This window comes from Epinephelus moara, chromosome 18, assembly GCF_006386435.1.
Source record: "Epinephelus moara isolate mb chromosome 18, YSFRI_EMoa_1.0, whole genome shotgun sequence".
NCBI classification, from domain to species: Eukaryota; Metazoa; Chordata; class Actinopteri; order Perciformes; family Serranidae; genus Epinephelus; species Epinephelus moara.
The window spans coordinates 19,306,421-19,319,273 of record NC_065523.1 but is presented as its reverse complement, the minus strand read 5'-3'; positions in this window follow the sequence as shown (position 1 = coordinate 19,319,273).

Sequence of the window (12,853 nt, the reverse complement as noted above, 5' to 3'; positions counted from 1 at the left end):
CTTTTACGCTGTGATCTGTAGCCTATAGTTCGGCAATTAACTATAGAGACCAAAACAGTTTTTTGTACCAGGCTGTAAACATGTTTATTTCTGCTGCAAGGTTTAATCTGTGTGGACTGACTCACTCTTGGAGCCAGCCTCCAGTGGCCATTTAAGGAACTGCAGTTTTTGGCACTTCTCTGCTGGCTTCATTTTTCATCCCTGGCGGTTTCCACTCTGTTGAGTCATATTTTACATTCAAAGCATTTTTTCTCCACTGCATTCCCATTCTTATTAAAATCTTTATTCAGAAAGTGACACATTAACTACAGAGATATGATCTAGATACTTTTCTCCCTTTTATTTGTGTTTGACAGACATTTATGTCAGGCTAAAAGAATCTATTGTCTATTACAGTCATAAATAGCTGTTGGGAGGCAGTATAGATGACACTCTATCCGCTACGCAATGTAAATCAGCTTTTTTCCCCCCTCTGTCAGTGTTTTTACTTGTGCAGCATACTTGCTTTGAATTTAATGTATCCAGGTGTAGAGAGTCAGAAACGCCCCAGAGCATTTGGAATATAATGATACCTTTTCTCCCTGTGAGTCCCACTCGAGACCATTAACCTCATATAGCTTCAGTTGAATGATATATAGCAACATATCACCGCTTTAAGATTTATTGAGATGTAATTCCCACATACTGACTGATGGGTTTTCCCAGTTGTACTGCAAGGTTTTGAAACCTGCAGAGGCGTAAACAAATGATACATAATGGTTCATTAGTGATTGAGTCTCTCTGTTCTATTTAATGCCACATACTGCGGCTGGCTGGCCCATTATGAACAGGAGATGTCGGCTCTAATCACATCATCTTTCTGTGTGATCCAGTTAGGTACAAGTGACTAAAGGATTCTACATCTAATAAGCGGCATGCATCCTGCAATGCCACTGGAATAGCAGCCACAGATTTGGAGGGCAGACAAAAGCTGCCTTGTGTGTAGCAGCAGAGGAATGCTCAGGAAAGTCCATGCCTGCTCCCTGGACTTACTCTTATCTGATTGAAAGCACAGGGGAGGCCCGTGCATATATTCCGGCTTTCTTATACAAGCTGGTTAAGCCTGAGGTCTAGCTCTCCTGCACAGCTGCAGCAGAGAGACTCAAGTTCAAGATGTCACCCGGACAAGTCCAGGAGAACTTTGTGGTGACGGTTTTCTCGCAGTCAATCCGTCTTTGTGTTTCTGGAAGGAGCAGAGGCATGTTCTTTGTTTTCGCTGCAGTCATGTGTTTTTGGGGTGTGAAGGAAATGTGGCTGATGTAAGAAAAACTGTGTAATGACACCCTTGTGGTTCACTGATCCTACCCAAGGTCCTCCATGTGTTGGCTATAAACATACAGTTCCACCTCCACATGACCTCACTATGCTCACACAGCTCACCCCTCTACCACCTTAAATACATAAATAATGTGCACATGAGGAACATAAGGACAATGGATTATGCACTAACAATGTCTTGATTCCAGCTCTCTGTGGGAAAGGGAGGCGGGTATGTCCAATGCTCTGTCGTCTGCTCAAGTCTGCCTGTCTCTAGAAAATCCTGTGTGGTGAATGTAGACCTCCCATAAAACAAGGCTTCCAGACAAGGGCGGCCACCTCAGCTCTACCTCCACGCAAACCTCCCACAATGCATTAAAAAGCCCAATAAACAAGGCTGCTGGCAGGCAAAGAGTAGGGAATGTCCAGGGAGTAAGAGGTTGGTGATATGTGATGGAGGCAGACAGACACGGCCCTTAGATTTGTCTGACGATTAGCTCTGTTTAATGTTATATGCAATATCGCCTTTTTTTTCAGGGAGTACGGCAGAGAAAGTCAGAGGGGGAGATATTTGAGATGTTTATAAATAGGAGAGCTGGAGCCTGCACATCTGATAAGGGAAGGCCGCGAACAAAGCACCAAACAGAAGAACAATAGAGAGTAGGAGGGCTTTGGAAAGGATGGGGGCCCAGAGAGGGGCAACTGAAAGGCCCACAGTGTAACAGGACAGAGAGAGAGGGAGGCAACCAGCGCCATGCTGACAGCACCACTCTGAAAACAGCACAGCAAATGTGTTTTGCCATCGTCTTTCACCAGTTCACAGATCAGTTGCTCCATTTTTGTTAAGCAGACATGTTGTTACAACAAAATCTAGAAATGTAACCATGAGGAAATGAAAATCACATACAACAGGTTAATGATTCTGAATCAATAAAGAAATTTAGCTTGTACTAACACGAAACTCCACCAACCTCCATGAAAAATACATGAGTTAACAGGACGTACTCTGGATCCAGTCCACCTGCATTTGGACAGAGGACACACAAACTACCACATGGTACCGGTGGTGTCAATACATTAATTATTACACTAGTCCACTATTTAATGGTTCTCCATAAACAACCCAATCACCAGAATAGATGTTGGCATTGTATGTTTCTGCAAACTGCTAATATGCTAAATTTGTACTTTTCATATGTAGCAGATATGTTGAAAACATTGCGTTTATGTGTCTAACGTGGTTAGGTTTAGACTCAAAAACCACTTGGTTAGGGCTTGGAAAAGGTCATGTTTTGGCCTGAAAGACCTGGTTTGGTCATCACAAACATGGCTGTAAATGCCCAAATGTGTCACTGAAAAATACCCGCTTTTGTTGCCACAAACACAGCCCAAAATGTCCTGATATGTTAAAAAAAAAAGTGCTTTTGTTGCCATAAACACAGCAAGAAATGTTCAGATGTGTGGTTAATAAATACCTGCTTTTGTCGCCACAAAGATGGCTGGAAATATCTCAGTGTGTCATTAAAATATAAATGCTTTTGTCACCACAAGCTGGAAATGTCTCAATGTGTTGTTAAAAAATATCCACTTCTATCACCACAAACATGGCTGTAAATGTCCCCATGTGTCGTTAAAAAATACTTGCTTTTGTTGCAAAAAACACAGCTGGAAACATCCTGATGTGTGATTAATAAATAACTGCTTTTGTCATCACAAACACAACTGGAAGTCCCCCGATGTGTGAATATATACCCATTTCTGTCACTACAAACAGGGCTGGAAATATCTGTGTGTCATGAAAAATGCCTGCTTTTGTCATTACAAACAAAGCTGGAAATGTCCCAAAGTGTTGTTAAAAGAATACGAACTTTTGTTGCAACAAACACAGCTGAAATTATCCCAACATTTTGTAAATAAATACCTGCTTCTACCACTACAAACAGGGCTGGAAATGTGTCAGTGTGTCATTAAATATACCCACTTCTGTCGCCACAAACGTGGCTGGAAATGTCCTGATGTGTGGTTAAAAAGCACTTGGTTTTGTTGCAACAAACACAGCTGGAATAATCCCGATGTTTCCTGCTTTAATCGCCACAAACATGGCTAGAAATGTTCTGGCGTGTTATTGAAAAATACACGCTTCTGTCGCAACAAACATGTCATTACAGATACCTGCTTTTGCTGTTTGTTGGTCTTGAACAGTGATGTGCTGCTGTCTGCTGCTTGGCAGCCGTCTCACCCAAGTGGCATGCCATCTACTATTCCCTCCTCTTCCTGATGAGAAATTTGGCTCATGTACATGTAATATAAAATCTGAGATGTCGATATAATACGTATGAAACCTATAAATGTGACATATCTGTGGTTTGCAGAAATGCCAACATTTAATTCTGGCGATTGGGCTGTCCTAAAACCCCCAATTTAAACTAAGCTACCTTATTTAGTTTAGTTAAGTTTATTTGACAAAAAGAACACATCCAGTCCTTGAATTGTTTCCACTGTGTTCCCTGATGTTCTGTCAGTCCTTTCACCCTATTGATAAACTTAATCAGCCTTTGGAGGACAACTTGCTAGTAGTTTACTTTGTACTTTACAAGCTGACCGACCTACTGAACTGTTGGTTTTGAGGCGAAGCTTTGTCATTCGTAGAGGGTGAACAGGTTCGGCCTGGCCTTCAGGTCCACTGTGGGACCCACTGTCATTGGGTGAGTTCTTCACAGGATCCAGTCCCTGAATTAGGACACAGCCTGTGTCTTTAATCATGCATGTGACCCATTAAAGCAAACAAACATATAATTTAGTATCACTGTGGGCCGATCGATGGAACAAAGTGATAAGGGGCACAATGCCCCCCTGTTATATCTAAGTTTGTCCATGGGACCTAGTCTCTATATACAGACTCTGAACTCTCAGAAAGAGTCTGTAGGCAAACCCTGGAGATCTTGCCTCCGGAAGAAGAGCGGAAGAGCCCTGGTTTCCGGTGCTAGGCTGTTTGTAGTCCGCGTGATATTGATCAATCACGTTTGAGCCGGCTGCAGTTGTTGCCAGGTTAAACGCTCCGTGCGGTGAACTAACGAGGCGGGACATAATTGGCGTCACTGCAAACTCTGAATCCATCGCAATGGTTCAGCATATTTACTTATATATAAACGGAAGTCGGAAACGGAAATTCGCCTCCTCAAACCGGAATGCCAAAAAATCGGGGGTCTGCCCCCAGAGGCTGTATCGCCGGAAGTCAGATGCCGAATACAGCCAATGGGTTCCGAGAATGCATGGGACCTGATGATAGACCTGGTGATAGAACAAGCAAAAACTGTGTATGGCTGCAGCATGTTTAAAACACAACTCTGACATAATGCAGAAAAAAAACAACTTTACTGTTAATTGAGTCATTTGTCATATTGTTTGCACCTTGACACAAGCTTTGTTTCACAATAGAAAACTGTTAGTGCACAACAGAGAAATGTGACAGGTTTGAATCATGACAAAGCGCCATTGCCCTTTTCCTATGGTGTTATGCTTCGTCCAGACCTCAGTCGTTGTAGCTGGAGGCGTGGTGACAAAAGATAATCCCTGTGGCCAAGATGATGATTTAATAGCACATATAACGATGCCAGAGAGCCTGATATTGTTTTCCCTTCTGTTTTTGTCCTCATGTGACTCAGAGCAGCATTGTGTACTTTGTAAAGCGGCTAATGATTAATCTTTTTGGAACCATTTAGGCAGAAACCCACCTAGTCCCTTATGAATACACTACAATTGTTATTATTCATATTTTCACATCTATTTGTCTTCCTTCCTCGAATATAAGTGTTTCATTTCCCTCTTTAAAGAGCAGTCCCCTGTTTGACAAAGACATCTGATAAAAACACCAAAACAAATACATTTTTGAACACCCAAAAAATCTGCATCAAAGCACACCCCAGTCTCTGGTACGCCCCCCGAGACATCACGCACACAGCAGATGTTTTAATTTCTTTTCTTGTGTACTAATACAGCCCTATAGCTTTCCACTGTACTGAGAGATTTCAGGTGGCCAGTCAAGCATATAATTTGAATCAGAGCGAGATCAATGGACTTCATGCGCGTGTAGTTTCATATTCTCTGAGCTCTGCAGCGCTATGTAGCATAACCCCAGAGGGAGAAATGGTACTCTTTGAACTTTTGAGGAACATTAGTCCAGGAATGTGGATTATTAGCGTTTGAAGCTGGTTATATAAAAATGCAGCCCACTGTATGTTTTGTGGTTTGAGAAAGCTTGGTATTGTTTGAGAGGGATTTCAAGGAAATGAATTCGGAATTAAAAGCATCTCTCTCGTCACACACACTAACTGTGGGATCAGGTGTGTTGTGCTATCCAGGGTTATTATGTGGCCTTTATTCTATGCAAACTAGAAAGCACATAGGTATGAGTAAGCAAAAATACACTGAGATGGCCTGATATAGGGAAATAGGACAAGATAGAGGCAAAGAACTCTCTTACGAACTTTATTGTCCCACATTAGAGAGTATTGTGGCTTGTATGCCATAGTAACATACCATAAGAAAAGAACTATGCCTAAAAGGTCATCCATTTGTCAATTAGAAACAAGTATTTTCCATGGCTTTGGTACGTACATGTGTTTTCATCTGACAGGTTTTATGCCTCCAAGTGCTGGCAGGGGTCCATGAGTGGAAATAAGTGACATAAATATGTAATTTCAGGCCACATTGGCATACATCTGCTAACACAGTTGAGGTCTCATTGTTGTATTTTGTAATATACAGTATACTTTGCCCATCTAGAAATCATGACTCGCTGTTGCTGGATAAACACTTTGAAGCCAACATATACCTTCTGAGACTGTGAAACATGTGGTCCTATTCTGCGGCTTTGTTTTCTACAAATGGCTGGTTGAAGTCAGATCCCCCGCTGGCTGCCATTTGGTACACCACAAGGGTGTAGAAAGATAAATCTCTTAGAAATTGTGGTTTTTGCCTGATCTGGTGGTGAAGCTACAACATGAGCCATAACCACAAGAAGAAGGTATAGAGCATTTTGATTAGAATACATGTGGACGTCAAATGGAGCACAACGGTACAGAGTTGTTGCAGAAATCCACACTGGGTGGTTGAAAGGAGGCAGACCACTCGTCAAAAAACTGACATCAGCAGGTGTCAGGAACTTTTTTGTTGGAGCAGTTGAAAAGGACGACAAGCTAAATCCCTTGGCTTTCTTGGCTGGAATTGACAGATATCTTCACTAAGACCGTCTGGAAAGTCTTTCCTGGCAGTTTTGTGAAATAAGTTAAAGGCTGGTTAGGAAAAATAGATTTTTCAAAAACTGTAAGTGTAGACTTAAGTTTGACATTCGGGAAAATACATTTACTTGATTTCATACCAAAAGGTAGATGAAAAGATCAATAGGCTACCAGACTCATGTCTGTAGCTAGCATCATTAGCAATTTAGCTTAGCTTAGCACAAAGACTAGAAAGATAGGGGAACAGCTAGCTTGGCTCTGTCTACCTCTAAAGTTCACAAATTAACGTTACATCTCTTTTTCTTTTCTTTTTTTTTCTTTTTTTTTTAAATGTAAGCTAAAAACAAAAATTTCATGGAGTCTTGTGGTCACAGCGAGTTTCCAGGCAACCAGTGGAGACCCAGGAAGTGCCTGCACCCAGCTAAGAAAAAGGGGGACATAAAGCCCCTTTTCAGACCACATCATGTCTTTTTTTACACTTCAGTTTTTTCATGGCTTAAACAAACAAGATATTATGTGTTAATTAAGCCCCTTTCCCACTGCACCTTCTAACACCTGCTAACATCTGGCTTTATAATGCAATAGGTAAGGTTTTAATTGGCATTCACACCCGGGTCAAATGACTCTGCAGTAGTCACAGCGATTTATCACCTCTGGCTCCGATCAGCATTAATGGTAACACAACATCCGGGGGAATGTGCTAATTTTAGCTCCTTTACTAGTGAGATGCTATGATGCACCACCACAAAATACCATCCATCTCCATCCAAGCAGCACTCAAACATCGATCCAAATTAGTCTGCACTGAGTTTTAGAGAAACTGAATAAGTTAGAGATATAAAACCACCATAAGCTGTATACACAGCCCTGATCTACTGGCAATGGGAAAGGAGTCTATACCCTAGTTCTAGCAGGCTTACCCATGTTTAAAAAACTTGCATAGTCTACTTGTGCTACATTTGGTGGAAAAAGGATATTCCTGAGCTTTAGAAGTGCTGGTAGGCAGAGTTTGTTACCACTGAACTGAGCTAAGTTAGCTGTTAACTAGCTAACTAGCTCCTGGATGTAGCATTATCTAGAGTGCTGCAGGGAGGACATATTTTTTGTAGGCCAACCCAGAAGTTAGCATTGCCCTGGTTCCTTCAACGAAAAGCCAATGGGATTTACAAATGAACACCACTTTTATAATCTTTGAAACAGTAAAAGGATTAGGCTAAACCAGGGGATCCCTGACTTTGTTGAATGGGGGGCCAGATTAGATAATGTGAAAATACCTGGTGGCCAGCTGCTTCTTGGATCATATGGGTTATCAAAAAATAAATAAAACAATCACATACAAATGAGACAAACACAACTGTTTCATTGTTCATTGGGAAAGTATGCAGCTTATCATCGCTCCTGAAAATGGTAGCCCTCGCTATCGACGTAACGATTCGTTGCTGTGGCCATGTCTATTGTTAGGAAACCATTTGTTTGCTTGTTTACCATCTGTTTATGAAAATACATTGGTTCCGTCTGCATAGTTTCCACTTGGTGCATGTCTACAAACTCTATGATAGTCCTGCCATCATGACTCAAACGGATCTTGCTTCATTAACCAGTACTGTTTGGCAAGCCCCATATGTTTTGAAAGTCAAGCTGCTTGCCTTTCAAAATCAGGACCGGAGTTTGGTCAGGTCTGGTTTAACCAACCCTCACCAACAATGCATGACATCAACATCACCACTACAGCAAGGCTGTAAAGGCGATGTTCAGCATAATGACTTTCAATATCCCCAACAACCTCCGTCATTTAGCCACCTGTCAGCAACCGCCTCTATAAAGACAGGTAAAAGCTTCAAAATTCACGGGTGGGCTATTTTATGTTGTAGAAGAAAACATGAAAGACTCTTAATCTTATGTTAACCACAGACCTCATTTCAGACATGAAAGCAAAAACCCGTTCACAAAACCCATTGACCTTGAGACAAGAAAAACGGAAGTGCAAAAATTCTTCCCACATAACTCTACGCAAGAAAGCCAGTAAGAGTACTTCTCAAATGTTGAACTATTCCTTTAAATCAAACTTTGAAAATATGTTTCTACACTTTTAGCTTTTTTTTTTGTTCATGAATATTTGTTGGCCATAACCATCGAGGAATGCCCCTCTCAGAGTCGTCTAGGCAGCAGACGAGCCTTATCGGTCGCAGTGTTATCTGATGAAGGGGCCCCAAAGCCATCTCTTCAGGCTCGGTAGTGGCAGAGAAGGCTCATGGGAGGTGAAGGAGAAAAACGAGAAAGGTGGGGGTGTTCTGCTCCATTAAGGGCTGCAGAGGGTGGTATATATATCCACCGTGAAGGCTGCCGCCAACTGTCCATTGCCTTTAAAACTCCTCAGCTTTGATCACAAAGTGCGACGCAGACAGCTTTAAATGTTTTACACACACAAATACACACAGGTCAGTGACCGGGAGATATCTGAAGGATCAATAATGTTACAACAAATGTCACTGACAGCCGGATGTGTTCTGAATTGTACGTATTAATGTTAGTGAGTCACAGAAAAGGAAGGTTGGTTTTGGGACATTATTTTGTGCCAAGAGTTTTTAAGCTGAGGTGAAGCAGAAACTGGTTCCTGGAAGAAAAGAATAGATCAAGACTAGATTGTTTATCCTGAACGAGAGCTTCTCAACTTCTGTGTTTTCTCATCTCTGCTTCACTAGAACTCCAAAAGACCTTTTGACGTCAGGCTTCCCCAGACACTCACTCAGATTCCTAAGTGTAACTAAATCACCCCAAAGGTCATGTGCATCTATCAACCTGAAGATATATGTCCTGTTTATTGCCCATAAAGATCATTAGCATTTCCTCCCCTGCTGTCTTCCGTTCACTTGTACAAACATCCACACCAATTCAATTCTCCACACTCAGAGAGCCCGGCCTGATTCACAGAGAGCAGCTCAAACAGCCATGCAGCAGAGACGAGCTCCATGCGCAGATCGAGAGTCATAAACGCCGAGGTCCATGGGCTCTTTGTTCTCCATTCAAAGAGTTCCTGTCACTTCCTTTCTGTCTTCCAGTCGGTCCCCGCACAGTTCCTGTCATTCTCTGGCTCAGTTATTCTGAAAATGTTTTCAGAGGCAATAGGCCTGAACTTCCTTCACACATGCACAATAAAAAGACACTATTGCTTGTAAAAAAAAAAATGTGCGTCTCAAGTCAAAGAGGAGTCTAGTCAGAAAAAGTATGCCTTTTCAATACCCACAAAATTTGTAACCAAAGCTGTGTTGTAGCTTCTTTATGGCAGCATGTTCCAACACATTATTAGGTGTGATGTCAGTAAGGCTGGGAAGATATGGTTGTCTCCTGATGTGATACTATCACGATTCTTGAGTGCCAATTCATTATGTGTTGTGATTTTTAAGTACTGCAATTCAAGTATCAAGTATTGCGATTGGATATTACGAATAACATAGACCATGATTTTTTTCAAGTAAACTTAATTTTCTACATCATCAACTCATTAGGTTTGTGATGCTTGTTGTACATTGACCGCCACATATTTATTTTCTTTTAAGTATGTGAAATGTGAGTGTCCTTGGTTCATCTGCCATTTTCTTCTTTCTCGCTTCATGTTTGCTTTTCTTGGAATGGATATGATGTCACATTACCTGTTAATTACCACAATAAAAGTGGCAGCTTCTTTCTTCCTCAGAATTAAAATTTTTTAGGCATTAAAGTTTTTTTTAAAATTAATGTCAGAATGTTGATGACATGTTCATTGTCCGGCTAAGCAGCTAGAAAGGTATGGTCTTATACTGTATGATGATAAAATATACACGAATCTGAGATGATTTACGTGTTGCCTTCTCAAGTGGTGTTGCGATTACTGCGGTAACAGCGCAGAACTGAACACTGACAGTGAAATACAGATGTGAAAGAGCTTGTGTGGAGCCAACCCATAGGAAGTACTTGATTTAACATCACACTTAAGATGGAATTTAAGCCAGGAAAGGTAGTACCCAGCTATTAAGAGATATGTGGGGTAGTGGCTCACCACTGACCCCATGTAGGTCGATGACTGCTGTGTACATGGAGATTTAGGACAGTCTTCTTCTGCCTACAAACAGCATTCATCTACAAAAGAGAGAAACTGAATAATGTACAGTAGATGATGGATTTGCTGCACAAATAAGAAATATAACTTTTTAACATTCATCTCCACAGCTGCAAACTTCTGATATAGCAGTGAACATCAACAGGCTCTCCAGAACACAAAGCCGGCAACTCCAGTCATCATTTCTCATACAATAAGGTTTTCCTGTTGCACGCTGAATTTAAAAGAAGCTCCTTGCTTATCTGTTCCTGGAAGGCATCACGGAAATGCAGCAGAAGTTACTTCATCTGCCAGAGTGAACCGAGAACACTTTTAACGAGATAAGCTCAGCACTTATATGAGCAGTCAGCACAGAGTGCGGCCCTGACTGTGATTAAAGATGATGGATTTCATTAAAAATTAATGAGCATTTTCTATGTACGCTCCTCGTCCTTCCATTAATAGGCTTATGAGCTGACAGCAATATACTGTATGCTTCTGCGTGATGAGTGGAGCTGAAAAACATCAGCTGACTGGAGGTTGGTTGTTGCGCTGGCTGACAGCCAGGGGCTCTTTTTTATGCTTCACCTCCGTTTCCAGACTAAACAAGCCTATCTTGCAGATAGAACAACATAGAGAATATATCAGAGACAGTATATTGCAGAATGTACAGTACTTGTGCACAAAAAGAAATACTGTACACACATATACACACACAGAGATACACACACACACACAGGCGGTTGCTGTAGTGGATGGTAGACCACAGGGTGTAGGCAGACAGCCAGTGAGTCAAAATGAGGCCCAGAGTAACCACTCTGAAATGAACGCTTTAGAGGACAGCCAAACCACGACATCAAACACACAGACACACACGGAGAGTGAGAGGAAAGAGACACTGAATCCAAACAGTTGTTAGCGATGTTGTGTGCGGATGAAGGCCTTCAAGAAAAAAAAAAAAACTTTGGAAGGACAGCAATTTCTCCTGACCGCTCCACTTTCCGATTCATTGGGAAAGTCTTTGAGGAAAAGTGTTTTGAGAAAAAGAGCGGAGAAAACAATGCGGCCACCGCCAAAAACAAAACTCTGGGTCAACAATGGAATGAGATCAGACAACTTTGAACTGACGGTGCTGCTGGATTCTGTATCTGTGCTCCTATCTCTGTGTGAGTCTCATGATAGGAAGTAGTTAAATGAAATCATAATAAGAGCAGGAGGTAATCAGCTTTGTGTTGCGCTCTGATTACAGCGGCAGAGGCTCTGACCTTAATTAATACTCACATTTTTTTCAGTAAGCAACCTTGTTTGGTCTTGTCTAAAAGCTGAATAGGCCTGGTTAGGTCAGCTTGAGTCTTCCAAAAGCTCCGTAAAATCCACAAAAATATTTCTTCTTCACATACCACAAATGTGAGAACACTGTTTTTATCTCCAACGATGAAAAAATGTTTTAATACCTTTCCGTGATGACATGACTTATTTGGATTTTGCTGCTTTCCAACACTTGTAGCAGAGTGTTTCATATATTTCTCCAGGAGGTTTTTTTTTTTTTTTTAAAAAATGCTGGTATGTTGAGACATTTCTTTCCATGAGACATTTATCATCTGACATTTTCCACCAAGTCTTTGTCCACGGGGATTGTTTTCTGTAAATAGAAACTGTCACCAGCTAACAGTGGCTGCTATGGCGACTTGAAATATGACCACAGTCACTGAAAGGACATAAACACAACTTGGCAGCTTCACCTGAACAGAAGCAATTGTCTGTGCCAGCGGGGGTGCCGGTACATCAAGGAGCAGTTTCTCAGACCCAAACAAGGATTTCTTTCTGTTTTAGAGGATGATTAAACGGTAGCCAAGAACTACACTGACTCACAGTTCTGCAAACATACCACTGATGTAGTATTAATATAAAGATTTTGTACCTTTCCCCAAGAATTACCGCCTGAAACTATTTGTTGATGAATATTTGAAATGTCTGTGAAGCTGTATAAATTCCAAACAATTGCATCCACCGAAGCAAAAAAAAAAGAAAAAAAAAAGGACAACACATCAGATGATAGAGTGGTTCTGTCTGAGCACTTCTCTCCCACAATCCTTGAGGGAGAATCATGTTTCTCTGAAAGCTTTCAAGCGGTTCCAGAAAGTTCGGAGTTCCTGCTGTCTGCAGTCCGTGAGCTCCCTGAACTGTGAGGTCAGTGGGAGGGAAAGGTGGTTCAGGGTTGGAGCCAAAGCCAGAGACAGGC